Source organism: Pseudopipra pipra, chromosome 13, assembly GCF_036250125.1.
Source record: "Pseudopipra pipra isolate bDixPip1 chromosome 13, bDixPip1.hap1, whole genome shotgun sequence".
NCBI lineage: Eukaryota > Metazoa > Chordata > Aves > Passeriformes > Pipridae > Pseudopipra > Pseudopipra pipra.
This window is the reverse complement of record NC_087561.1, coordinates 15,256,879-15,284,871: the sequence shown is the minus strand read 5'-3', so window position 1 is coordinate 15,284,871 and position 27,993 is coordinate 15,256,879. Positions and strand designations below refer to the sequence as shown.

The window sequence follows — 27,993 nt, the reverse complement described above, 5'->3', positions numbered from 1 at the left end:
TTAATACAGCTTTTGTATTGCTGGACATATATTTATTAAAATAACTCAAGCTAGTGGCTGGCACTTTTTGAGAAATGTCAATATCTGATTTGAAAGAGAAAGAAAAATTTATTTTAAAAAAAGAACACAACAAAAATAAACAAGCCTGTTTATGAGGATATGAGGAAGTGATTGGTGTCATTTGTCAGCAGTTACCAGCAGCCTGCAAATATTCAGCTCTTATAGATTACCAAATGCTTTTTGCTATTTGAATGACATCTGAAACAGAACAGAGACATGATTTATCTCTCCTGAATATTGCATTAACACAGGATTAATACTGCCTGATGAAATAAAGTTATCTAGAGGGAAATGAAAAAAGGTACCCATTTAAAAACAATTTAAACTAATTCTTGTATTGTTCAGATATTTTGTTGGAATTTTTAAGGCTTTTCAAGAAACATTCAAAATTTTTAGTTTTCTTCTTTGTCCATTTCTTTCTATCAATTGTCTGTTTTTCTGAGAAAACAGACAATTCCCTGCAAACGAGGGCAACACATCAGAAGGTTTCATATCTCACTGTTAATCACTACAACGAATGTACTTATAACCCCACAGACCATTTTGATGAAAACCACAGCTGAAAAATGTTACTATCTTGGCCAGCAATAATTGCCTACTAGCATTCATTGATATTAAATTTTGATTCATATTTATGATTATTTCTACCTGTCCATTTATAGAGCGGTTTCAGAGTGCCCAGAGCATGGCTGCCAGGTGGACACATCATCCAGTATCACATCCTGGCTTTTTATTGGATTCATTTTTCCTTCAGCAAGTATTTGCTCTTGATGCTTAATTCAGAAGCATCTTGATTCTGTGCTGGGAATAAAAATACAGAATTGGTTCTCCAATTAGCAAACATTTTCAGCTGAAAAACTATCAAATCAATACCATATCCTCAGCAATCATTTTACTTACAAAAGTGTGACTTCTTTTTTTCCCCAAGAGCTCTCAACGCCCATTTTTCAGCTAATTAGCTGCCTGTCTGCCTTGTCCAAGTGGCAGAGTTTAATTCCAAAATGAAAGACTTGAAAAACACATGAAGGTCCTCCAAAAGGAAATGACTTGCATTCAAACAAACAAAAATTCAGTGCTGCCTTTCTTCCTATGAAAGATTTCTTGTGCAAATTAAAATTCAATGCCTAAGAAAGATTGGGAAGACATTACTCTGGTCATGTTATGCTCTTTCATACTGTTTCTTCCCACATTTTCTCCCCTGAACCACCTGTAATGAAGACAATGAATAGCAGCAATTATATCAATATATAAGTATTGTGGTTGTTTATAGTGACACTAAAATACTGTTAAAACAGCAAACATTCTTACAGATTTTATTCATTCCACCAGTGGGAATGGAGCTTGTTTTACTTGAATGAGAAGGTTTTATCCACTTGTTCTTTAATAGTTTTGATGTGCTGGCTGGGTGTTATTTTCATTCTGTAAGTAGCAGAACATAGCAAGAAGTGGGGTTAAACCTCTTGCTGATGGTTTAAATTAATGGGTTCTAATGTCACATTTTGCAGTTTCCAGCTGAGTTTGATTGAAATAAGGGTTCTAACCCTACATTTTCTTCCTGCCTGTGCACTGGTTCAGGATAGATTGCAGGAACTCGTGTAAGGGAAATCCATTAAGGATTTCTAAATGCATGGATATGCACAGAAATACAACTCACTCAGGGAACAGCAACCAAGCTACAATCTGGGAGAGTAATAGAGGGAATGGCCACAGATAGATTGCCCTCTGTCTGCTGATAGCATATCAAAGGACTAGTTTAACAGATTGTGCTCTCTGGCCAATGAGTTCCTGAGGCTTTTTGGATAACTTACTGCACTACTATGTGTTTTTGGCAAAATGATCTCCTCTACAGTAAAAAGCTAAGTTTGGAAATCAGCCCGTGGGAGTGGGTTGTGTGTTTTGTTTTGTTTGGTTGGTTTTGTTTGATTTTGTTTGTTTTGGTTTTTTTGGGTTTTTGTTTGTTTGTTTTCCAGGAAAAAAAATCAATCAGTAACTCTGTTTCTATTCTATAAATTTTGCAGCTGTTCTTCCTCAGTCTTCCTCTTCTTATAAGAATAGTTTTGGCCAGATTTACAGTGGCATTTAAACATCCAGTTTAGTGATGGATGATATTTTCAGAAGTGAATTGCATGGATAATGCACTTAATTCTGAATAAACTTGCTGGCCTAAACATGGGATTTCTGATGATCCTGTCAGCATTTATCTGCATCTTTACATGCCTAAACATCTTTGTAGATCTAATCTTTCATTTAGACTTTACCAGAAGCAGAAAATTCAACCCTCTGCAACTCATCTATGTTATCTCATGGATGCAATGAAATATCCAGCACAATCTGAGAAATACACATGCTGAGTAGCAGGGGATTCAATAACCCTTCCTATTTTCTAGTCTATCTCATTTGGGCACATTACTATCACTAGGCTAGAACATTTTTTTTTTAGCTCAGTCATCTTTGGCTACTGCTGCCTTTTCTTCCTCAGAAATACACTAACAACCATGAAAACATGCAGTAAAACATGTGAAGATGAAGATATTGGGGTTAAATAGTTGGAAAAAATATTATGGATTAACTCAACAGCTGCAACATCAATGGCACCTGAAAGAAGTGTCCTTTCCCAAATGACAGAACTGCACAGAACACAGCAGTTGTGTCACATGAAGTGAAACAGCACTGGGGATGAACATCCAATAGTTACAAACACAGCACAAAGTTGTGGCTGCCTAATCCCGGGAAGTGTCCAAGGCCAGGTTGGACAGGGCTTGGAGCAACTTGGTCTAGTGGAAGGTGCCCCTGCCCACAGAGTTGGAACTAGATGACCATTAAGGTCCCTTCCAATCCAAATAAGTCACTGATTCTATGACTTGAACCAAATTTTTTTTGTTTGTTATAAATACAGAATATTTTAAATCATTGGAAAATTACTATATAATGTCTGCTTCTAGAGAACTTAGAGCTGTAAGAACCTCTATCTGCACCTATAATTTTAGGATGAATTTAATGATTTGTGCATATGGTCACTCCAGTTTCTGTATTTGTTGACAGCCACTACTCAACACACCAGGTCACTGCAGTCCAGCATCGTAATCATTATTACAGTTCCAGGATAAGTAATTTTACCTGCCCTCACTCCAAGAGCACATGAAGGGATACCTAGAAGTTCTGTATGTATATTTTACTTAAACAACAGCCTTTTGTAAAACAGGGGAAGAAACTGCAGAGCCACAATCAGCACTTTCTTAAATGTCTGAAGTGGGGAGAGGGCGAGTTGCTTTTTTGCAGGAGGATGATTAATGAATTGTTGACAGTAGTAAAGAAGCAGACATCTTGGAAATATTATTATGGATCACATATCTCTTCAAACAGCAACTCTGCCTCCGTAAAACATTTTATTTGTTATATTGTGCAAATCGATTGTAATTTGCTACTGGCTTCTTTTCAAATACATTTCTTCATTGCTGCCTTGGTAAATAATAAATCACACTAACTATTATTTCAAAATTGAGTGTTCCAATTTAGTTATGAATGGAGAAAGTAGAGGTACTTCAGGGTATAAAGTCTTTTAGCAGTTCACAGAAAAATAGCTTCTTAAGGATAAGCACATCAAAAATCATTAGAGGCAGACTAGACCATAGGAGCACACGTGCCTTTGTGACTGAAGGCAGCCTGGCAAAACACTGACAAGGTTATGCTAAATCAAATATTCTGTTCAGATTTGTCTTCAGACATAAATCAGAAATTTATATATATATTTGTTTCTTCCAGATTACCAACTTGTGCTTTGTACAATAAAAGAGATTTGTTTCTCATGCTCAGTATGGACAAGTCATGCTTTTCATATAAGAAATAAACCTGAAGGAATAAAATCGATTCCACAAAGTTATTAGATTTGGATGGGTCTAGTACATCTCTGAAATCTAGTGGATAACCTGTATTAAGATGAGCTATTAATTTTTGTTTTCTTGCCTGGGTTTACATGATGTAAACTTTAAGACTCGATGAATATTTATGCATCCAAAACACAAAGCCATTGAGAATTTTCATATGATTGCAAGAGAAAATATGCAATATTGGTTTAGGTTTCTCTTTTAAGCTATTTATCCTTTTATTTGTGTGTGTGTGTGTTTTCTTTATTCTTTATTTTCTTAACTGAAATCTTTTTGACAAATACCACCTAAAACAAAAGCAAGGCTTTTGTAATTATTATAACTGGACTATCTAGTGACTGGCATTTCTAGCAGGTGTAATTATTTATTAATTATACAACTCTGTTTTGGGTTTTTCCATTATTTTTTTCCTCTTTTTTTCAAAATAAGGCTTGTTGGTGTTTTTTTTCCCCTGATCTTTCTCCATAGAGGCTTGATACAGAATGACTGTGATTGTGTGCCAAATAAGAATAAAAATGACCTTATAGCTTGAGCAAAATACATTTAGCATATCACTTCAACATATGATAAATAGTTTTGCTAAATGAGGGTTTCATTACAGTCATTTCTGAATGAGAATGTAAACCAGTATTTCTAAATAAACTAAGAAAGACTCACCTGGAATTGGAGAACCTCTGCCAGAACTGCTCACAGACTGCAACTTCCAAAGCATCACTTTTAAAGGTTTGCACTTTGCAATGGATAAATTTAGATGAACATTTGCTTTAAAACAGAGTTTCAGGAATTTACTGGACCCTTTCCTTCTGTATGTTCAAAGAGCCTGCTTGAAGGAGCTCTACAATTAGAGATATACATTAAAAATGTACCTCCATAAAATAAGGAATAATCTAAGTCATGGCTGCCCATCAACTTCAGTTTTTTAACCAAATAGGAACATACTCCTGATTTTTTTTCATGTGTCCACCTTTACCTTTTTCCTACAAAGAGGTAGTTTGGTAATGAGAACTTCCTATTAAACCCTCCTATTCAGTTGCTCAAGAAGAAAATACGGATACAGCAGTTGGGGGTAAAAAAAATAGAACTGTAGATCCATAATCACTACTCTGTGATCTGTTGTGCTCCTGACATACATTAAGAAGATCCCTTGGAGAATTCTGTCTCCACTCATTATATCCCAGAAGAGTCTGGTTTCATTGACCTTGCTCTCAGTACAGTGCCTTATGTCCTACTGATTTAAGGAGTTTTATGTAATGAGTAGATGAAAAGGGGTGACATTAGCTCAGAGAGCCATAATATATAAAATGTTCTTTGCTCAACACTAATTAGTTTACTTGATTTTCATCTGGTAGGTCTTGTCTCCAAGGTACAGAGAATGCTTTTGATTTCACATGCCATAACATCAGACACTTAAGTTCTTCATTTTCATATCCTGTTCTGGGGGTGGTAATTTTGTTTAAATAAAATCTTGCTTCAGCAAATAAAAACAAATTTTTTGTCTTAAGACTTAAAAAAAATAAAAAAAGCTCTTTTTATTGGGGGCTTGGGGAAATAGATGATGAATTAGACTTTTTGATAACTGAAGATTAATATTAGTCTGCTCCCAATCAAAAATCTTCAGCACTTGAATGCTGAACACTTGAACAGGGAGGCTCGTTGACACAGCCTCCAAGACAATAAACCAAAATAGATACAGCTGCTGAAGTGGAAGTTGCTTTCAGCCAATGAATTTCCTGCCTGTCAGATTTGTATGCGTGTTTGAATGTGAGGGTAATGAAATAACATTATAGATTTCTGAACCAGGGCAGCCTTTATTCAGATAAGGTTATAAGCAAATATGGTTTCGAATGAGTGTCTGCTGAAGTAATATAATCCATTCCCCACTTATTCTCAGGAGCTTAACTGTTTGCTGCAACATTTAAACCAGCCCAGAACTGCAGGCTGGGATCATGTACAAAGAGCTTTGCACCTTGGGCAAATATAGAGTACTAAGGTCACAGGAGCATATCCAGACAGTTTAGAGTGAGTCTGTGCAGACTTAACTATTTATTCCCAGTGTTTCCTTTCACATCTCAAAGCCACATCTCAAAGGCAGTAATAAACAAAATTAATTGAAATTTAATTGCCAAATCAGTGTGAGACTCAAAGGTTTTATGTCAAGATAAATAGCATACAATGCTGAGGCCAGACTGCCAGGCAAATACTAACTGCTAGATCAACACTACATGTTTATAACTCTGAACATTTCCAACGAAAAGTAGGCAAAATTTTCAAAATCACTTCACTGTGATGCAGGCTTTAAATAATTAAAATTATATTTGAATATATAGTTTTGAAACATATTCAGTTGGAAAACTCACCAGAGGGTTAATGTTAGTCCCGCTCTGCAATGCTAACAACACTCCTTATCTGGAGGAAATACTCGCAGCAGCACTTGTGGGATGAACATTTTGAAAAGCCTTTAGACTCATCAGTGAAAAGTCTGGGATGACCAGTATCACCACAGTATTCAGCACAAATGCCATAAAAGCAGTTAAGTGGAGAGAGGTGGAGAACAGCAATGAGCTGCTCCCACTCACACCAGGCACAGAGCGAGCAAAGGGCCACGTGCCTGAAAGAAGTGGGGCCATATCTACAACTGGATCTGATGAAAATTCTCCAGTTGCAAATGTAAACCATAATGGGTTATTAAAATATTAAAGATAAAAGTGACCTTTGGTTATTGGGGTTTGTAAGTTTAGCTTCCTTTTCTTTCAAATCAGGAAGAAAGAATTTTGAGCCATTCAAAAGCAATGGGTTGGCAGTAGAGATTAAATTAAAATGAATAGCATGACCATGACAGAATTAAAAATATGTTCTATAGAGCTACTGAAGATATGTATTTCATTACCATTTCATTCTTCTAAAGAAATCTTTTAACTTACTCTCAAAAGGCTGAAGTTGTGACCAAAATATTCAAGGCAAGGACCAGAACTGCCCTAAAGAGTATTTAAGTCATGGGATAGTTTTTCTGAAGAACACAAGTAAACAGGCAAAGTGGAACAGACACATTCTGGGAATAATTATTGCCTCCAGTATATTAAGTTATTCAGCAGTAGGCTATTCAGCAGTAATTATACTACCCCTGGGCAAGGATGATTTAGTGCAGCACACTGGTGAAAGCTGCATAATTAAGAGAATGGGATCTGGCTACTATTTAACACACCTTTCCAAATGTTCATTTGATCCAGTTGGCAAGAGCCACAATGGACTGCATTCCATGGGAAGGTTAGCACTGTGTCTTGTATTACAGCGTCCTGAGTGCTGCAGCATTTAGCACTCTGTAGTCAGAAGGTCAAACTCTGCCCTCATTTAACTCTGTGTGAGCCAACCAGCTCACACAGAATTGCATGTGTCTAATTAAAAGCTGCATGTGGTCTGCTGGGCCACCCTCTGATGTTAATACTTAATGCAGTTTAGCACAATTTTTTCTGGTGATGTTGAAATCAGGCTGAACAAAGCCATGTATGGGTCCTAAAATCAGTTATAAAGCCTCATATGCTTGAATAGGAAAAAAATTAGTTATTTAAAAGAAAGAAGAAATATTTTGGTGTTTGAGATTATGTCTAAATTTTTATTTGATATTGAGGATTGTTCCCTTCTGTCTGCTGTTCACGCTGTGGGATTCATAGGAATAGGGGAAAAGAACCTCTGGAATGGTTATTACAATATCACGAAACCACTCAGACTCCCTTTCTATCCATATTTGTTACAGAATAGAAAATCAGGACATAAAGAGGTATGAATCTGTTCCATAAGGCTTAGAAAGTACCACAATGTAAACAACCAATTCAGCCACAGCTCAGTTGCTGAGTTTACACATCCTGCAGAATCCATGCATGGAAATACTCACCTGGGGGCTTTTACCTTGTCCCTGTGCTTCAGTCAGCTCGGAGAGCACTTTTCAAGAACAAGGGATTTGAAAGGCACCTGACACGGGACGATATTCTAAAACATCCCACTTGGCTATCTTTGCTATGGCAGGAATTCTTTCTTGGAGCCTTATACCCACACATGGAGGACTATCAGCAAACATCTGACAGAGACAGCGAGCCTGGAATGCCTCCAGCCCTGGAATCTGGCTCTGTGCCTCGGCTCTTTGGCTCAGTCTCTGACAGATCCCATGACTTGCTTTACAAGCAGTAGCAGTGGCAGTTTGGAAAAGCCTCCAGGGGAGGTCATGAGGGGATTGGCTTGGCTCCTCCATATCATTTGTCTTGTCTGAAATTAATTTTGAGGAAGCTGTTCAGCATTGCTTAAAAATAAGATTATGTGTTAGCAATAGCCATTCATTTTGCTGCTTAGGGTAAAGTAACAGAACACAGCATTCAAATACCAGGATTTATGTCACTCTGGGGAAACATGTTCTAAGCAATTTGATTTTTTTTAAACATTTCTCAGTTATCCTGTTTGATACAGACATCACAAATAGTGAAAACCTATAGCTCTGTAGAAAAAAATAAATAAATCCAGGTTTTAGGAGCTTAGAAAAAATATAGGAAAACTTAACATTTCTTGCTCTTTTGTCTTAAAAGTAAAACCAACAAAACATTACATTTCAATTTCTTTTTTTACATTCTTTTACTACTTACTTCTGAGAACTTACAAAATCCTTCAGGAAGAACAGTTGGCATTTTTGCATCTCTTGCTATTTCACAGCAATAAGACTCTGACTTACATTTGAAAAAGGCTGAAGATACTTTGACTAAACTTATTTACAAAGTCACTGACTTCAATTAAATTCTTCAAGGTTAAGCCAAGTTCAAAGATGACCTAATAATTCTATAGCCCTCCAGATATCATCTTCTATGACTTGTTTTGTTATCAAAACCTGCTCAGAATTACACTAGGATTTTAGCCATCTTTCACTATTACCTTCCCTTGCTGTTACCAATCATTTATTGTGTATTTCTTCCTTTTGTCATATTTTTTTTCAGTTGCTTATCTCTTCTGGCCCATTGCAATTACTGGTAGATTACTTTCTGAGATTTTTTTCTATTATTATTATTATTATTTTTATGAAAGAAAATAGATTTTCCTGGAGGGAAAAATAAAAATTAAAAAAATTCAATATCCAAATCATTAAATATTGGGAAATGGAGAAGAGCTGCAGGATGTTGTAGCTTGTGCCTGCCCTTTGCTTTAAACACAACTCTGAAGGCAGGAAGCTCACATATGAGGACACTTTCCAAGGATGCAGGAAGGCCAGTAGCAGGAATTTGTTCCAATTTTGATGTGAACCAGAAGGGTATCACAACACAGAGGTGTCCAAAGAGAATGTACCAAGCCAGGACATAGCTGGACAGTATTCACCAGGCTGAATGCAGGCTCTGGTGTAAAAGCCAGATGGGTGAGGATTCCGGGGCAGACTGAACTTGCTTTGGATTCTGCTTATCACTCATGGATATGCTCAGCACAAACAGGAAAGCATCAAAAGCTGACTGAGAGAAGTCTGAAGTCACTTAAGGACAGTGACTCTGCAGTGAACACAATCACATATCTGGTTCTTTCACCGCTCTTTGACTTCACCGATGAGTCAAAAATCAAGCTCTCATTTTTAGCTGGTTGCAAACAAACTGTATAAGATACTGAAAAAGCTTCCAGGACTTACATCTGTTATCACAAACACAGATGAGATTCTGCCTCTGGGCAAGCAGCCATAGGTTCTTCATGATTTACCGTACAGGGGAGAATTTCAGCATCAGTCCACCCAATTTCCACAGCATTTTGGAATTTTTAGGTTTCTAAGATTGCACATGCTTCTCAACAAACACCTGCTAATTTGAAAAGAACACAAAAACAGAATACAAAATAAAATTTTTTAAAAAAGAAAGAGAAAATAAAATAAAAACAAGACAGTTGCTTATAGCATTGGGGCAAGAACAAGTTTGAGATGAAGAAGGAATCTTTATCTCAGGGGAAGGCAACAGCACTTCCTGCACATGCCTCAGCAGTGGTTTCTCTGCTGTAATGCACACTTTGAACTGGCTCTTTTCTCCTTCTCATTTTTAGCTCAGAGCCTAATGATCCTTGTTGCTAAGTCATGTCAGGGAAACACTACAAAAGGACAAGTTCCATTTCAACAAATGAGTCTATATTGGCACACACAATTTTCATCTGTGTTCCAAGGAATTATTTTGATCTGCAAACTTAAATTACAGCTTATTCCTGGTCTTTTAGCAAGGCACATTGCCCTGGGAGCTTATACTCTAAGTAACACTTAGTGTCATTGCTCTCTTCTCTTTTGGAAAACAGTGGATGCTTAGAATTAATTCTCAAAGCTGTAAGTTTTGTGCAAAATGCACAAAACTTCAGGCAATGGCATATGTAGTGACACTGTACATTCAAGTACCAGCTATAGTCAATATTTGTGATTTATAGGCTAGAATTTAATGACCTCTTACATACTTATTACAAAGATTAATATAATTTTGACTCCAAACTCCCACCAGCCTGTGTGCACAGCAGTCTGTAACACGATAATTTTTTTTGCCACAAGTTGTACAGCAAACCTGAAAATGTTTCTCATCACTATGGTACAGATTATTGCAGTAGTTTCCACACTGGAAATGAGAGCACTTGCTGGAACAACAGAAAAGTGTGATATGTCCTCTCACAAAACCTCAAACCTGCAGATTTATTTGCTCCAAAACCTCACTGACTCACCAGTGCACAGAAAAAGAAGGTATGAGAAGAGAAGGTGACATGTACAAGTTCTGCTTCGTGTGCAGCTCAGTGCTGACGTGGCTCCTGTGACACCTTCGACAAAACCCAGGGAAAACAGAAAGGACAAAGTGACACAAAGGACTGGTCCCTTCGTGCTAGAGCCTACCCAGGTGGAAGCCTGCCATCTGTACAGGTCAAAGATCAAAAGCAACAGGGGCAGTCAATCTTTATCAAGCATCATGGAGAATCTTCTCTGAGAACTTCACAGTCCACAAAGATCTCTGCTTTAACAGGTATTTACAATTTCCTTTCAACCTACAAATTTTTCCCCTTGAATATCAAGGACAAATCTCAAATTATCCTACAAGAATGTCAAAGCTCCTGCCTTAAAATTAAATCCTATCCTATCCCAATGCAAACCAGAGTACTTCCTGAAATCTCAGTAGACACAGTCTAAATTAAGTATTCACTCAGGAAAAAAAGAAGTATCCAGGCACCTTACTTTATAATGACTTTAAAATACAACAAGGACTACCAAATTTGAATACCACATGTTCTGTTTTTTTTCCAGTAAGCTATGTTTTGGTTTACAAAAGAAGCTGAAGACTGTTCTTCTGTGGAGAGAGACAAAAAGAGGAAGAGAAGTAAATACTAAAGATAGAATAAAAATCCTTTGAAGGGGAATTGAGTGCTTGCCTACTGCTTAAGAAAAATGCACTATAAAGCAGCTATTGATTTTTTCATTCAACAGCACTGAATGTTTTATTGAAAAGGAGCAATGCTCAGTAATTTGAATTTTCAATTAAGGTAGCACGTTCCTTGGACACATTTACTACTGCACTCCAGTGACATTTATTTGACTTTTAAAATCCCTCTACTATTGTATTCATGTTTGTATAGATCAAACTCCCAAAACAGAAAATGTTGGGATTATAACACTGCTGATTATAGACATGTCTGGAGGGCTCTGTGGACAATCTAATGACTTTATTTATAGGTAGGACAATGTGTAGTCAGACAGAGCTGAAGCAAAATATGCCACTATGAGAGAGATTAGACAATTCAGTATTTCAGCTGAGAAATACTTACATTTTATTTGCCTTTACAGGCAGCGTATAGTTGCAGTGAAGTTAAACTAGTTTTTAATAAAAGGTTACATTTTAGAGGACTGGGAGGAGGTTTTCCTGAAATTCACACTTCTAAAACTCATCAGCTACTTATTTACATAAAAGTTTCAGCTGTAAGATAGACTGCAGTATTTCTGGACTACAAATAGATAATGATGGCTCATACTGAACTCTCTTCTGGAGAAAAACTGGCTGGAAACCTGACAGTTTTCATTGCCCCATGGAGAAGTGGGGAAGCTTGATCTCCATATGGTCAACTGGTAAATTTATACTCCTAGAAATAGATTTAGTCTTTCCTTGTCATAGGTGTTCCCTGTTCAAAAACCTTACCACCTACTTCTGTAACTGGAAGGATTTGGGTAATCCTTGGGAATTTTACTTACGATGGGAGGCACAGCTTGGAAGCAATTTATTTCATCAAAATTGCAGCACGGGTTGCAATTCCCACCAATTTGTAATGTGTTGTGCTTAAAATCTTGTTCCTTGCCCTAAAAATCTAGGTATGAGTGAAAGGAACACACCTCATATGCAAAGTCAAGAAATTCCTGTTGCTTTAACTGAAATCCAAAGATTTAGTGCAGTTGCAGTGATACCAGTACTTATGTCTCAAAATAAATTAGGCTAAACTATGCACTTAAATGTTCTAAAATCAATGTTCTTCTATGGTGTTGTGCCTACCCTTACCCATGTTTTATTTCTTCTCACCCCTGGAACTATTTGAGGCCACTTTTACATGCTCACATGTTCATTCTTCCCTGCTTTGCAAGCACATGTTGCATTCAAATCTTCTATAACACACATATGGTGTGTTTTCAAGAATGTTGGACATCTGTTCTTTCTTCATTTTGTTACCTACCCCTCAAACTGGTTTTACCCAGGCTTGTTTCCTTTAACAATATTTATCCACTGGAGAGTCATTTATAGTGTTCTGGACTTTGGTATCATCCTATGCCTGTAGATTCACACCCCTGCTGTTTTCTCTTGCCCATACTCTTCTATGCTGCATTTTTGTTCCAGGGTCATGGGTAGTTCATTCTGCACAGGGAAGCTACTTGCTTTTCCCAAATACCAGTCACAGAAGTACAGATAACAATGTATGAGAATGCATATATGTATGTTTAGACATATACACACCAATTAGACAATTGGACTAAAGCTAAAAATAAAAATTAAAAAAATAGATGGTAGCACCTGTGTGTCAGACAATTGTTGTTGGAGCTAAATAAGCAAAAGCAGAGCACACACGCAGGCCAAACCAATTCCAGACAAAGCATGACTGGTCCCAAGACCTACGTTGTTATCCTTAACACAAAGACTATTTGCTTTTGCAAGTAACAGCAACACCAGATTTACAGGGCCACAAGGCTGCAAAAGAATAATTTCACAGAACTTGTATGAGAAAAAAAAGTCAGTAAATCAACGGTGTCTTCAATGGCTCCTAATTTGCTTCAGCAATCTTTCTGCTACTGGGGGGAAAAACAAATTTTGGTGCTGAATTTAATACTTTCTGAATACGCAGTGAGCACTAACCTTTTCTGCAATCTAAGCCTTTTCCCCCTAAAAATAACTAATTTCTCTCTTTTGTTGTTGTTGTTGTTTTGGGGTTTTTTGGGTGTTTTTTTGGCCTTTTTTATTGTTTTTTTTTGTTTGTTTGTTTGTTAGTTTTGTTTTTGTTTTGTGTGTTTGGGTTTTTGTGGGTTTTTTTGTTTGTTTGTTTGTTGTTTGTTTTTGTTGTTGGGGTTTTTTGCTGGTGGTGAAGATGAGTATACTTGTCTATTACTAAGAGGCCACTGTTTGGGGTCATCCCAGACAAATCCTTTCTTCTAACCTTTATAATATCAGACATTTTCAAGTCAGACAGGCAAGTGGTTTCTTGGAGGACAGGAGGAGCTCCCCAATCTCTCTACAAGACTGAGCCCACTCAATATATTGTAGTATTTAAGGTGCCTTGTTTCTCTCCCTGACCCTTTAATCAGGATGGACTCACAGATGTACTCAGAGAAGTGCTCCCAGCCCTGCTATCATCTGACTGAAATTTCCTGTTAGAGCTAATGAGGTTCTGCTCCCACTTAATCTCTAAATATGGCACAGTTCACGCTTTTTAGTTTGTTTAATGACATGCTATTAATAAAGACATGACCTGAACAGCTACTTGCATTTATTGTCTCTCCAACCCCTCCCCATTTTTTAAAATTATGCTAGGGCAATTTAATTTTTTAAGTTCATAAACTGTTGTTTTGTTTGACAAATCGTATATAATCATCCAACACTGCCATGAAGGCCCTCACCAAGGTCAGTGCATAAGACAGCAATTTATCCAAAACATTTATCATGATATAGAAATTGCTTTGCTACTTTTTCAAGTAGCAAATTTATTTGCTAGTAGCATTGTTATTGCCCTATTGACAGGGTGGTAGCCGACCCATACTAAAGAAGGGTTGAGTCCTCTGTAATTACATGTTTTTTCAAGCAATTTCAAGTTATTGAAAGCACAGAACTATGTTTAACTATAACTTTGTTGAACACTAACTATGCTCACAGAACTACTCAATATCTTGTTTTTCCAATGAGAAACAGCCCTGGAAAAAGGTACAACAACCTACCCCTTTACTGAAACAAAATAATTGGTGTTAGCACAAGAACCAAAAGTTTTTGCTGGATTTAATGAAACCATAATATAATTCTCCGATCAAAATCATTACCAGACAATCTTGGTGCAAATGAGATTTTTTGTGGGTTTGTGTATAAAACTCAGATATTAGACAGCAGAGAATTAACTCCCCATCATTATTTTAAATTGAAAACAAACAAGCAAACAAATGTTAATTACCTTTAATTTCGAGAACAAGAAACCTTGTTTGTGTGAGTGAAATCAGAGTGCATTGAATTTTAATGGGATTTGAGTGTTTTGTCTCTTTAGGCTTGATTCGGTCCTAGCATTTGTTAAAATGCTTCTAAAGCATTTTTTGCTTCTATTTTTGCTTCTAAAAGACACCAAGTTGCCCAAAGAATATTAGAGTTCTCTGTTTACAAAGCTCTGTTCCTTATTTTGAACCAGATATTACAAAAGAACAAAGTACCTAAATTGTGCTGGTATGGATCCAAGATCTTAAAAATGTTAAGGACTACTGGTCCCTGGAGAGGTTCCTAGGGGGTACTACTGACAGCAGGAGTTTTGAATTACTAGTCATAACCTTTAGAGCCCAGTTGGTCCAGGTAATTTTCTGTCCAAAATAAATTTCCAACAGATCTTAAGATGTTTTCAACCATTTTCCAACCTCCTTAAGAAACAGCCCAGGTATCTTTGTTTTCTAGTGTCTCAAAAGCAAGAAGGAAATACAGTCTTCAAACATACCAAGGCAAAACAAGGAGAAAAATAAAAAGGAGTGCCAGAAAAAACTGCTGAGCTTTAGAAATTAAAACTTAAGAATTATATGCATTCCATATGCTTACAAATGATCTTCATTAGCACCTAATTACAATTTAGTTCAACTAATCAGATGATCAACTGCATTGATTCTTATCAGTTTATTAACCCTAATATAAAGTACTATGAAAATTTACACGATTGCAGTTGACAATTCAAGTTATTTTCAAGTGCTTTGTTCTCTGAAAAAAATAAAAAAAGGATTACATTTTGTATTCCTGCTTTGGAAAAACTGCATTCAACTGAAGGAAGGAATGAAGATGGTGTATAATAGCATGGTTTGGCCTACATAAATTTAAGTGTGAATTTGAGACTACAAAGAGCCTCATTAAGTTTCTGCCTTAAATAAATTCACACTTTCAGAGATTTTAAATGGGGTTCTACAAAGGTACAGTGTGAGCTATTCCTAAACAGAACTTGAACTGTTGCTGCATGAAGCTGGAATGATCATAAATGGTGAATGACTGAAGACAATGAGAAATGAGGACATACCTGGAGCTCTGAATTTCTGTGTGTTATGGTTGAATACTTCCCGTCCTGAAAAATCTTCTCTTCCTCAATTTTAATGCTGACAGGATCTGAGAACAGGAGATGAGCCTGGCCTGAAGTTTACCTTTCTAAAGCACTACAACTCTTACAGAATTCCTGGGTGACTTGTGTTGCTTGAAGGTTACAAGCTGAAATCAGAGATATTGCCTGATAAGTAAGTTAAGTGTCAAAATAGACAGTAAAGATCAAAATTTTACCATTATGAAGAATAACATCAGGAAACTATTCAGTGAAACTAAGAGTCTCTTCTTTGTACACACATAGACAGTTAATAAAGGGGTCTCAAATTTGTGTTTAGGAAACTTTTAAGTTTTTATAGAAAACGATAGAGACTGTCCTCATACACTTTTTTTTAATCTATAATATATATATATGTACACCTTTATATACACACATAAACGTATGAATTAGACATAACCTTCCTTTAGTGTTCATTGTTACCTCCCAATGACACTACTGAGTTTTTCACTCCATTCAGGTGCTTGAAACATCTCTCACACAAGAAGCTTCTGTAACACAAGAAAGTGAAATACAAAACACTCTGTTTAAATGTAATGGGAAAAAAACCCCAACCAAACTTCTTTAAGACAAGAGTGGTCAAACAGTGGAGCAAGCTGCCCAAAGAGGTCATGATGTCTCCTTAAAAATACTCAAAATCCAGCTGGACAACGTGCAGGAACATGCCCTGGTTGCTCCTGCTCTGAGCAGGGATATCAGACTATACAGTCTGCAGAACTCTGTGCCAACCTCAGTGATTCTCTGCTATAGCTTTTATTGCCAGGGTTATGGGAACATCCTGTGTAAAACCCTGGAAACATTACCTTAAATCCTCTGCTGCTTTAGGGGCTAACCCTCATCTTCCAGTTTTATTTCCAATAGTGTGCTAATGAGAGCACCACTAGTGGAAAGCAGCACTTGCTGTTGGATCTATTAAATATGATTAAAAGAAAGAGGCTGAAGTGCAATTAAGGTAAATATTTCACTGAGCTTTATTAATCTTCAGAGATTGTATCCAAAGCATACATACTGAAGTCTGAGAGTCATTGTGTTAAATCTCATGAGAGTAGAGCTGTGTGCTGTGGATATAAGGTGTGACAGGGCATTATCTAGTAAGACTTTAACACACATAATTATTTTAACATTTTTCAGTCTTTTTTTTGCTACTACCACTGCACACAAAATTCTCCAAGTTTAGAAAGAAAAAAGTAATAAGTAGTATTGTGACTCATGAAGAATAGAATTAGCAATACAGATATTGAAAGCACAAAATTGATTCTATTCTGATCTGTTTACAAGAGACAGAATATGAAATAATAATATACAGACATTTAAGTGTTAAATTCTTTTGAAGACAGTAGGAAACTGTTATTAATTTTTGAAAGTGGCAAAAACTGAATGCTTAAAAAATGAAAAACTGTTTTCAGTAACACAAGATATTTTAATTTAGATCATATGTCAATAATCTCCTGTTGTTCCATTTTGGTCTAGTTTTATTACCTGCTTTCTTGGCTCTGCCTTATCTAACAGCTTGTGGAAATAACAATTTGTGTCACTGACTTACCTTTCAGTCTCTCTGATCATTTTCTCATTCATATGTATTTTCCATTTCATCACCTTGCCTCCAATTCGCTAGAATAGAATGGAAATATGCAAGAAGTGATATTCAAAAATCAAAATATTGTATACTATATACATTTTTGGTAGCACAATGGCAAGGTAAACTGCAGTAGCAAGATAAACACACTTCTTTTCTCATTGTCTCATTTGTGTAAAAAATGGAAGAGCAGAGATTCTTAATCAAGTGCCTGCAGAAAGCAGGGCAATTGAAGTATCACACCACCTCCCATTCAAGTCATGAAAAAAAAAATCAAGAGAATTGGCAACAGATGTAAAAGCTTTGACCCTACTGGAAAAAAATACAAGGTCTTGTATCCACTGGTGTAACATCCTCAATGTTTGTGATTTTAGGAATTGATCATCACTGGCCATTCCTGCTGTCTCTTTATAAAACTGAGGCAGTGTGTTAAGTCCTGTGGAACAGCAAAAATTAGAGTCTAGAATTAAGAGTTAAATGTGAAATACAAAATACAGTGTTAATTCTATTCTCAACTTGGAAAAGTAAACTTTTGGAAAAGGTCCTCTAATGTTCCACTGGAAAAAAACTCTATAAGACAGTGCAGAGATAAAGATGCAGATCAAACCAATCTGCACATTATCTGAAGTTGAGGGTAGCTTCAAGAATCTGCATTGATCTCAAGGCCTCATAATCAAATGCATTGTCTGATGCTGGAATGAAGCCAACTTGCTTTGAAAGGCCTTTGCTTTATCCCTCCAAAAGCACCAGAAAAAAAGTATACAGAGAAAAAAAAAATCTGATCTGATCTTCATTTCTCAGTAAAGTTCAGAGCAAAGATATTATAAAGAAAATCGCTTGTACCTTGCTGTGTGCTGGCAGAGAACGTGGAAGCAGATATAAAAAATACAGAATGGATTTCAAATTAAAAACAGAAGGAATAACCTTTGTGAATTTGTAGGAAACAATAAGTGTGACAGAAGAGAATCTAAATTCTTGAACTTTAAATCTTAACTACAACACTGGTTATACAGATGGTTGATGATTTGGTGGCATTACCACCGTTAGCTGTGCCTGATGTCCACAGTACAGCACTAGCCATGAATCTCACATTTAATCTTCATCATCAGGGACTAGCACACATTAACTGGACATTATTTAAATACAATGGTAATGAACTCATCTATTAAAATCATTATAATCTATCTCTCCACATGACAACAGCACGTTCTCTGTCAGTCTTTCATATCCATTTTTAAGCCATCAGCACTGCATTGCCACATGGAAAACCTCTTCTAGCTCTTCTGTGTTCTTTTGCAACCACATTAGATTGTCTTAACAATTTGGTGACCTCTCTGTATACACTAAGATCCATAAGTCTTTAAAAAATAAAGCAGCAAGACACAGGAATTAGTTGTGTGCTTAGACCTCTCCTGCGAAACACTTTACTGTTCAATCCACAGAGATAAAAGAGCTCCACAGGAAACAGCCATGGAAATAAAAGCATTTGGAAGCTTTCTCTTGTAATTTAAGCATAGGCAAAAAAATCCAGTAAAAAAATGTACTTAGTGATGAGTACAGACCTTAGTTTCCCAGAATCTGCTCTCACCACAGTTCTGCTGGATTAACAGTAAAGCTGATTTTCAACTGATAGTTTTCACTTTCCAAAGACATATCAATGAAAAAAAAAAGCAACCAACAAGCTCCTCACAAACTTAAAGTGTATGCAAAGGAAACTCAACTACATTTAAACAGCAAGAGCTTGCATTGTAGATAAACAACATATGCTCTATAGCCAACAATATTTTTTGTAAAAAAGAAGCAAACAGTCTTCAGTTTACAGGTTTAATTAAGAACAGGCAGAGCATTTCACATTCAGATACAGAAAACCATGGAAATAAATTAAGGACACAAACAAGTGCTAGTTTCTCATCTAAATTCCTCTTCCATTGCATCTATTTGTGTTTTATAATCAAAGATTATATTTTATATAATTTTACTCTTCCTTTCCTTTATGCATTTTCTAGAATAGGGTTATAGCAGCTCGTCATTATCTTAAAACAAGCATCTTGTCAATATTTTCACATGATTCCCTAATGCTTACATAAAGCATCACACAAAAAAAAGAAGTAATCTGGAGTCAGACATTATATCTGCTTTAATGTTAGAGTGTACAATACAACACAGTCTAAAGACAGAGAACATTGTGAGAGCTACAAATTTGGGTGACCTCATATTCATACTTTAGTGTCTACAGAACACTTTGCAACCTAGACTGTTATTAAAGAGATATACTAGACATTTTTATTCTACATACCTCTAAAACAACCACTTTTCTTCTCTTGGCAAATGATGTAGAAAACCATTTGGGTGTTTATACACTCATTGTTCATTCCTCTACAAAGAGGAATTATTACTGGCATCCTTAAAGTAATTTTAAGTACAGAAGTCTATGTATAAATAAGTGGAAAAGCTCAATGTAGAATGACAGCAACCACATGAAATTGCTGTATTTTTGTTAAGAAGATTTGTAGGTGTAGCCTATTCATTTCTAGTACACTTTAGTCCCTGGGCTGTGGTGTTTCTTTGAGCCCTTGTTTTAGTCCACCTAACTTTTGGTAGCCTACTGAGGGGTCTTGAGCACTTATTGCCTGTAAGCTTCCTAATGCAAGAAATAAAAACAACCTTGTGGGCTAATTCAGCCTACCTAGGGTAAAAACCCTTTAGGTATTTAAACTCTTTTTATTTAAGATATAGAAGTCGAAAAACAAAGCAATACAGTGAGTACATCCCTGTACAGCAGACAGAAAGTTAACTTTAAAGAGCTTAGTTTGCCGAACTTAAATGCTGGAATAAACTCACCATGTAAATATGATAATGAGTTAATTCTAACATCTTCAGTCAAACATCTACAGAATTTTTTCTGTCTTGCTTAATTAGCTACAGTTTCATGTAGTGTCGTCTTTCATTAACTTTGTAATTCCTGGCCACGCATAGGTGGGTGCAGCACTAAATATTATTTGATTAACGCACTGCACTCCTATAATATATGCTAATTCTTATTTGCTAGGAAGTTAATTATAAAGCCTCGATAATCTGTTTTGATAAATTTAGTTCAGTGGGAAATGTGTGTTCCTAGAACAGAGCTATATTAAATTAAGTTTGTTTTGCTTTTGATTTTTTTAAGGCAGTTACCTGCTACCTATTGAGATGAAGCATTTGCCTGCAGCACAGGCAAAGCCAATTTCAGAGGCAGCATTGGGTAACCCTTTTGTTGTGGCAGCTAAGCACCACTCACCCCACTGCCCCAGCCTGATGAAATGGGGAGGAGAACCAAAAGTAAAACTTGTAGCTTCAGAGAACAGCAGCTCAATAACTGAAACACAGTAAAAATATAATAATAGTAAATAGTAATAATGATAATAAAAAGAAAAAGCAGAATAAAGAAGTGATGCACAATACAAATGCTCACCACCCACTGACAAAAGCCAGACTCCTTCCCTGAACCCCAGTCAGCCCCACTTCTAGGTAACTGCCCCAGTTTATATACTGGGCATGACATGGTCATATATATATAAATGGTTGTATATAATATCCCTTTGGCCAGTTCAGGTCACCTGTCCCAGCTATGCTCCCTCACAACCTTTTTTTTTTTTTGTACCTCCTCACTGACAGAGCATGAGACACAAAACAGTTCTTGATTTAGGATAAACACAACTCAGCAACAACCAAAAAATCACTAAGCTATCAATATTGTTCTCTGAATGAATCCAAAACACAGCATCGTACAAGCTACTGAGAGGAAATGAACTCTACCCCAGCTGAAACCAGGACATCCTTCTTTTCAGTAACTCTTTCCACAGCGAAGGTTTTACTAAACATTTCTTGAACATGAAAAAGACATTAAGATACATGACTGAGAAGGAAATAAAGGAAAATCAGTGTGACTTGCTTTAAAAATGACTAATAGATCAGGAACAAGGAGCTTCTAATAAAGCAACAAGTCTATGTAGAAAGACTGTAGCAGCACTCTCGGAGATGACATTAAAGTGTCATCATGGAAGACCAGCACTCCCATGTTGCCAGCTGGGGATGTGTCTCAGGATGTTAAATACTGAACATGTGACAGAGTCTCTACGGGAGCAACAACCCCATGAGAAAAGGAGAAACCTGGAGTAACTCAGTTCCCCTCCCTTTGACAGGTATCATGTTGTAACCTGCATAGAACTAAGCCGATAATCCATGAACTGACAGTGAGATCCTGGCAGCAGGAGACAGACACGTAATTTTAGAATTATTCTTGTCATATTTAGATTTCCATAGTCCTTTCCTGGTTGGTATCTCTGACTTCCCTCCCTGTCTCCAAATCAAATTGTGGGCACATCTAATGTTTGGCTGTTGCGATCTGTCTTTTATTTTCTTTTCCTTGGGGGTCGTACAAATGGGAATACTATTCTGAAATTGTCATGGCAATACCCTTATTTCTTAAGAAATGAGTTTGAATTCAACTCACAGCAACACACTGTTAGTTGTAAAACTCATCTCAGATATAAAATTAATTTTACATGGGCACATAGAAAATGATTGTCACTAGATAGCGATGTGAAGCCATACCTATATTTAAGCAAAGTTAATCTCTTGTACAAACAAAATGCCTCTTGCTTATTCAGTTTCCTTCAGCTTAATTCCAAAACTTCTAAAGACTTCAAAGAACTACACAGAAGCCAGATAAAGAGCTTATCTGCATAATTCTTATGCTAATTCACAGAAGGTGTCTTGACTAAAGGGATGTCTACGTGCACACCACGAGCTCACTTACTAATTCTTTTCCTCTAAAACCTGAGTTATTATACACATATTTAATCATAATATATCTTACTCTGCTTCAAGGGAGTACATGGTTCTGGATCCCACTGTGAATCTGGTTACTCACAGGCTGACCTGCCACTTTTTTGGGATGTCTAGAGGTATTTTTGCATCAGGCTACTACCGCAGTGCATGTGGGCAGAGCATAAAACACGAATGCTCACTTCTTAAAAAAACCCAGCTCGGTCTCCTGCACAGCAACAAGAGATTAGCATGTAAAATACTCTTGACTGCTGCTAATCAGAAACGTGTAGTTATCCTAAAAACTGGAATTACTCATTTTCTCACCAAATTCTACCTTCCCCAGCCCTGCACTTCCACATCTCCAAGCACACTGTAACATCAGTCACTTTATCTTAGGGTAGAAACAATTTAAAGTCCTGACATTACACATCTCTGACAATACAATTTCCACATTATAGTATAACTTCGTAAACCTTTTAGTTCACAGCGCTCAAAGACAAACTGAAATGATTTACATTTACAAAAGAGGTAAAGCTTTTCTATGGAATTTAAATAGTTTTTAATAGTATGGTTTTATCATCTACTTGAAAATATTTACCATTTTAGTTTTATTTCTGTTCAGTAAAAAAAGCACCAGTTATTAAAAAAAAATAATTTGAAGCAGTTTGCTTTAAAATTAATAGAGGGACTAAACGTATATTACAGAGTCATGAAATCACAGAATGGTTTGGGTTGGAAGGGACCTTAAATTTAACCTCATTCCAGCCTCCCTGCCATGGGCAGGGACACTTCTCACTAGACCAGGTTGTTCAATGGTCATCCAAACTTCTGCTAGTGTAAGGAGGGATCAGGAACTGTATATATAAAGTTAATATTTACCAACTACTTAATAAAATGATGAGAAACCCACTTAAAAACACAGAGTAGTTCAGTTGTTTTCTCCATGCACTTACCTTTATTATTTCTGTTTCTGACTTAGATACTCTTTTGACAAGATGATGTATTCAGTCAAAATTGCTTTCAAACAGCCAAAACAAACTGTTTCAAGACTCTATGGAGGAGAAACTTTCTTAATGAAACACCCCATTTTTACACAAGCCTTGTATGCATAACAAATATGAAAGTGTAAAATTACATGATATTAAAAAAATCTGTGTTTTCAGGTTGTGTATGTATATATACTTTCCAGGTGTCTATAAAATGACATAATTAAGCAATATTATCCACTTCTTATGGACTATCATCATGGTGACTGTATGACAGAACTGCCAGCTGATGTAGCTGCTACAGCCCCAGGTAGTTTTGCTGCTCTCCCATGGATCACACACACAGACCATTCCCAACCCAACCCAAAAAAATATACTATCATTTTACATTCTTTTAAACAAATTGCAGTTGCAGCCTATAAAATTACTTTTTTCCTAAAAGTTTTTCCACCCTATGCTTTTTCCTGTGTTTTTGGTTTTAACTCTACACCCTGTGCTGGTTTGCTAATCACGAGTGTGCAAATACATTCTCATCAGTAGATAACAATGTTTGTAATAGGAGCTCAGCCAGAAGACCACTGTTGCCTACAAAGCAATTCCCTGAGACTGTCTTGACAGACTTTTTATATGAAAATGAATTAACTAGGTTTATTTACTTAATGAAATGGTACAGTACTGATTCACCTCCAAAACCTAAGGAGGCTTTTCATTTTAATAAAGGGAAGGGAAACAATACAAAGAAACATAATTCTCTTAGAAGTAGAAAAAAAAAATCCTGAAAGGTCACTGCTTTCTATTTAATGCTTATTCTTCCTGGAATGACACTGACTTATATGTATAGTAAATAACTCATTATGAAACATCACTAGGCCAGCCACTAAACTATCATTCATCAGGAACTGCAGGGATAGGACGGGGGGAATGGCTTCATGGTGAAAGAGAGTAGGTTTAGATTAGATGTTAGCAGGAAACTCTTCCCTGTGAGGGTGGGGAGGCCCTGGCACAGGTTGCCCAGAGAAGCTGTGGCTGCTCCATCCCTCAGTGTGTCCAAGGCCAGGTTGGATGGGCTTGGAGCAACCTGGGATTGTGGAATGTGTCCCTGCCCATGGCAAGGGGTGCAACAAGATGATATTTAAGGTCCCTTCTAACCAAACCATTCTATGATTCTGTATTACCACTTTCCTTCTTGTGGAAATGGGAGTAGCTGGAATAGCAGAAGCCCAAGTGGAGGACCTGAAGGCAATAGTCCTGTCTGGAAGAAAACGTTCCACTTTTACTTCAAACTTGATCCAAAGTGGGAGCCATTGAAGGGATGTAATTCTATAGTTTCCTAATGCGTTAAGATGTGGAATTCAAATCATTCCCATTCCAATCTGCAACACTGCTCAGTACTGACTCTGGCAATAGCAGGTTCTTAAAATATTTGCCAATTCTGTCCAAGGGATTGTTCGGAATAGAACACGAAGGCACATTAGGCAATCAGTCCAGTGACAGCCTGTGCTGTATCAGGGCATAGACAGTATCATTCATTGCTAAATTACACTTTTTATTTGGGAGCCTTTTTTTAGATTTTTGACGCAAGTAATTGACTGCAACTGATGAGTTTTGTCTAACAGTTTAGCCTTTAGCACTAACACTGCATTTCTTAATCGTATACAAAGTGGGGTGGAGTCCTGATGCTGTGCTTTTCAAAGTCAATGGAAGTTTTAGTAGAGCTCTCAATAGCATTCTAGTTTTAGTTTTCTATTTGCCACTGCACAATGAATATAGAAACAATGGCTCAAGTTGCAGATGCAGCAAAAATTCCAACACACCACTCAGTGGAAGAAGTAATTTAACTATACTTTAGTGATGACCCCTAAAAAGTTAATTACAAATCTAATATGCAAATGATGAGCACTCACTACACTTTACCTTTCTATTTGAAGGATAAAGAATGAAGGAACCTATTTAGAACTGACCAATATTCTTTTACCTTAAACAGTTCAGTATAACACATAGTTCCAAAGTGATTTTGCAAAAAGAATATTTTAGCAAATTCTGATATAGAGCCAATGTAAGTAGGAATCAGTAAGAGAGGTGACAAGACCTATCCAGCAACAAACTGAGTGATGTCACCCTTATCCTGAAACAACAAGTCTTTTCTTGATTATTAAGTTACAAAAATACACTAAATATATCCCTGCTTCTCAGTTCTTAACATGCATTAAGAAAGTCTGTGTTGTTCTTGCCACATTTCAGGCAGCACTAACATTACTTTTTATATATATTTTTCTAATATGTAACTTGAATCTACAGGATGACTTGTCAGACAAATGAAACAGCTCTGCTTGCAAGTTGAAGGACTTGTCTTTGAAGGAGCTCTGGAAGATAAGGACTTTTATAGCGTCACAATATTAGATACAAACTCCCATTTAGTTTTGCTGGACTTACACTGCTCTAATTTCATTGACTTCAGGGCTGCTAATGAGCTCCGGCTCCTGTCACAAAGGGCAAAAATAAACACATGCTAAACACAGAGAGACTCCTTTCTGCAGCTGTATTTCCTTACAGGGGATTGTGGTATCGACCTGACTGATGGAGCCGTTCACTCCTTGGGAGGCACTGAAACAGGAGATATGACCACAGAAACCAGCATGTGATGAGGCCTGATAAATCCTTTCTGATGGCCTGGAAGTGAGTTTGATGGTATCATCCAATTTCCAACGAACAATGTCTACACTGCAAAAAAACCTAGGTGATAGCTGGGTCCTGTGTTTAGCACTCTCGGTCAAAGACAACTGATCAGGAAACAGCCATGGGAATAAAACAAGTCTCTTACCTGCAGAGGAAAGCCAGGCAAATAACATTTTTCTTAGTTTGCAGACAGACCAGAAAGGAAAACAAATATATATATATATATATACACACACACATATATATATTAGCCAAAGAAAAATATATTTTAATTTTTTTTCTGCTAACAGAAATAAACAACAAAAAAATTCTTAATTAAATAATGAAATCTCTACTCTTCCTTTGATAATTAACCTTTTTAAAATCCTAATAACTCCACATTCTAACTAAAGAGTAAGCACTTTGACAGCAACTATTTACTGAATTTAATGCACAGATCTAAAGTTATTAATCTCCATAATTAATCTATTTAGAGACCAATTTCCTGAAATATGCAGAAAAATTACTGCTTTGGACTTTACCTTAGAGGTGTTTAATCTTCACAAGTTTTTTTCCTGCTCGAGATGGGTGACTTGGAAAGGCCTGTAGAGCCTGCCAGCCTTGTTCTGTGTTATTTGAATAAAAAACTCGTCACTTCTGAGTCTTTCAGCCAAACATGCAAAGCAGCAGACAAAATTCAAATGAAACTCGTGTTTCTCATCACAATATCCTGGGACAGAAAAAGATGATGCTACAAAGGCTTCTATGAGCAACAGAGGGATCAAAACATATTACTGAAGATTTAACTGATGGTAAAATAAGCAAGCTGATAATTTTACCATAGAATGCACATGTAGTCCATGATGTGCTCCTTAAATCCTAAAGTCCAAAGAAGAAAACAAAGGAAATCATTCCTCCTCCTTTACTCTTAATATAGTTATTATCTATATTTTTATTACCTCTACCTACCCTTTCAAATACCTTCATGACAGGAGCTCTTGGCACAGATTTTATCATGCACATAAAGAATGCAAATTCCTAAAAGGGGGATGTAACCAAATAGTGATTCCAGGATGGAAAACTTGGAGGGACCAACTTCCAAAGGAAAATGGAAGCTTTCAGGGCCCTTCCATGAGCCCCCCACCTGTGGCTTATTGTCCACAGATGGGCTGGTCAGCAAGACCAGAGCAACCAAAATCTGCTGTATTCATGCAAAACCCATCTCTAGGGGGAAAAAAAAAAAACAAACAAAAACAAAAAAAAAAAAAAACCCAAAGAAAATTTACCTGCAATGCCAGGTTGGGAAATTAATTCTGCTTTTCCCAGTATGTTATTGCAAACCAAGACTCGTCTTCATAGGCAGCAAACCTTAATCAGTAAGAGAGAGGGAAAATTTTAGAGGAGAAAGTCAGTACAAGTCACAGATGTATCCGGGTAGCAGCTTTCTCCCAGTGTTTTGACTGAAGTGTTCTCAGAAATATCTATTTTTAGCCACACGTTCTGCAATCAGTTTTTTTGTAAACCAAATAAAAATCAAGAAATTGCAAAGATACCTCAGAAAAATGAGGACGCAAAGCCACTGGATGATTTCTCTGCCTGAGGGAAGCAGGAGTACTCTAAAGTTCAAAATGTGTTATACTGTTAGTCATTAGATTATCAAATACCACGAATCTCAGTGCAGAAAATTACAGGGGATTTGGCGGGTGTTTTTTTATGGTAACTGCTGTATCAGCTCAAATACTTTCAGAAAGTTCATCCCATACCTTCTGGTTTGTGGAAGATGGTCTTAACTGAACTGATTCCTCCACACCAGGAAGTACCAAAAGGATATAAAGCCCTCTAAATGCAAAAGAGAATTTCCCGTAGGCAGAAATATGAGCAAGACAAAAAATTTTCTTATTCCACCTCTGGCTCAGTTTAAGAGGTGCATATAGTACATAATAATAAATGAGTTTTTGGTAGCATGCTATTTGTACAGCAGCCCTGAGGCTCAGCTATAACTCAAGCAGATTCCCAAGGACCTTTAATTTTAATTCTGTGTTTTTCTAAAAGTGCTCAGTTGAGACAATTATTGTAGGATGAAAACATCACTTTTTTTTTTCCATCTTTGCTCAACTGCTAATTTTATGCTGTAGTTTAGACTACAGAAGTAAGACAAACTATGAATGTTGACTCTGTTGTTACATTACTTTAAAAATCA

General features: G+C 36.6%; 1 long non-coding RNA gene across 1 annotated transcript; it reads right to left on the bottom strand.

Moving 5' to 3' along the window:
- Positions 1-162: 162 nt before the first annotated feature.
- On the bottom strand, positions 163-27,222 carry LOC135421534 (uncharacterized). Its single transcript, XR_010434058.1, has 7 exons — positions 27,080-27,222; positions 26,336-26,523; positions 16,191-17,378; positions 15,693-15,877; positions 9,592-9,757; positions 4,602-4,779; positions 163-861 (listed from the first exon to the last, which is right to left on the bottom strand). It is a non-coding gene; the product is annotated as an uncharacterized LOC135421534 (long non-coding RNA).
- Positions 27,223-27,993: the final 771 nt, after the last annotated feature.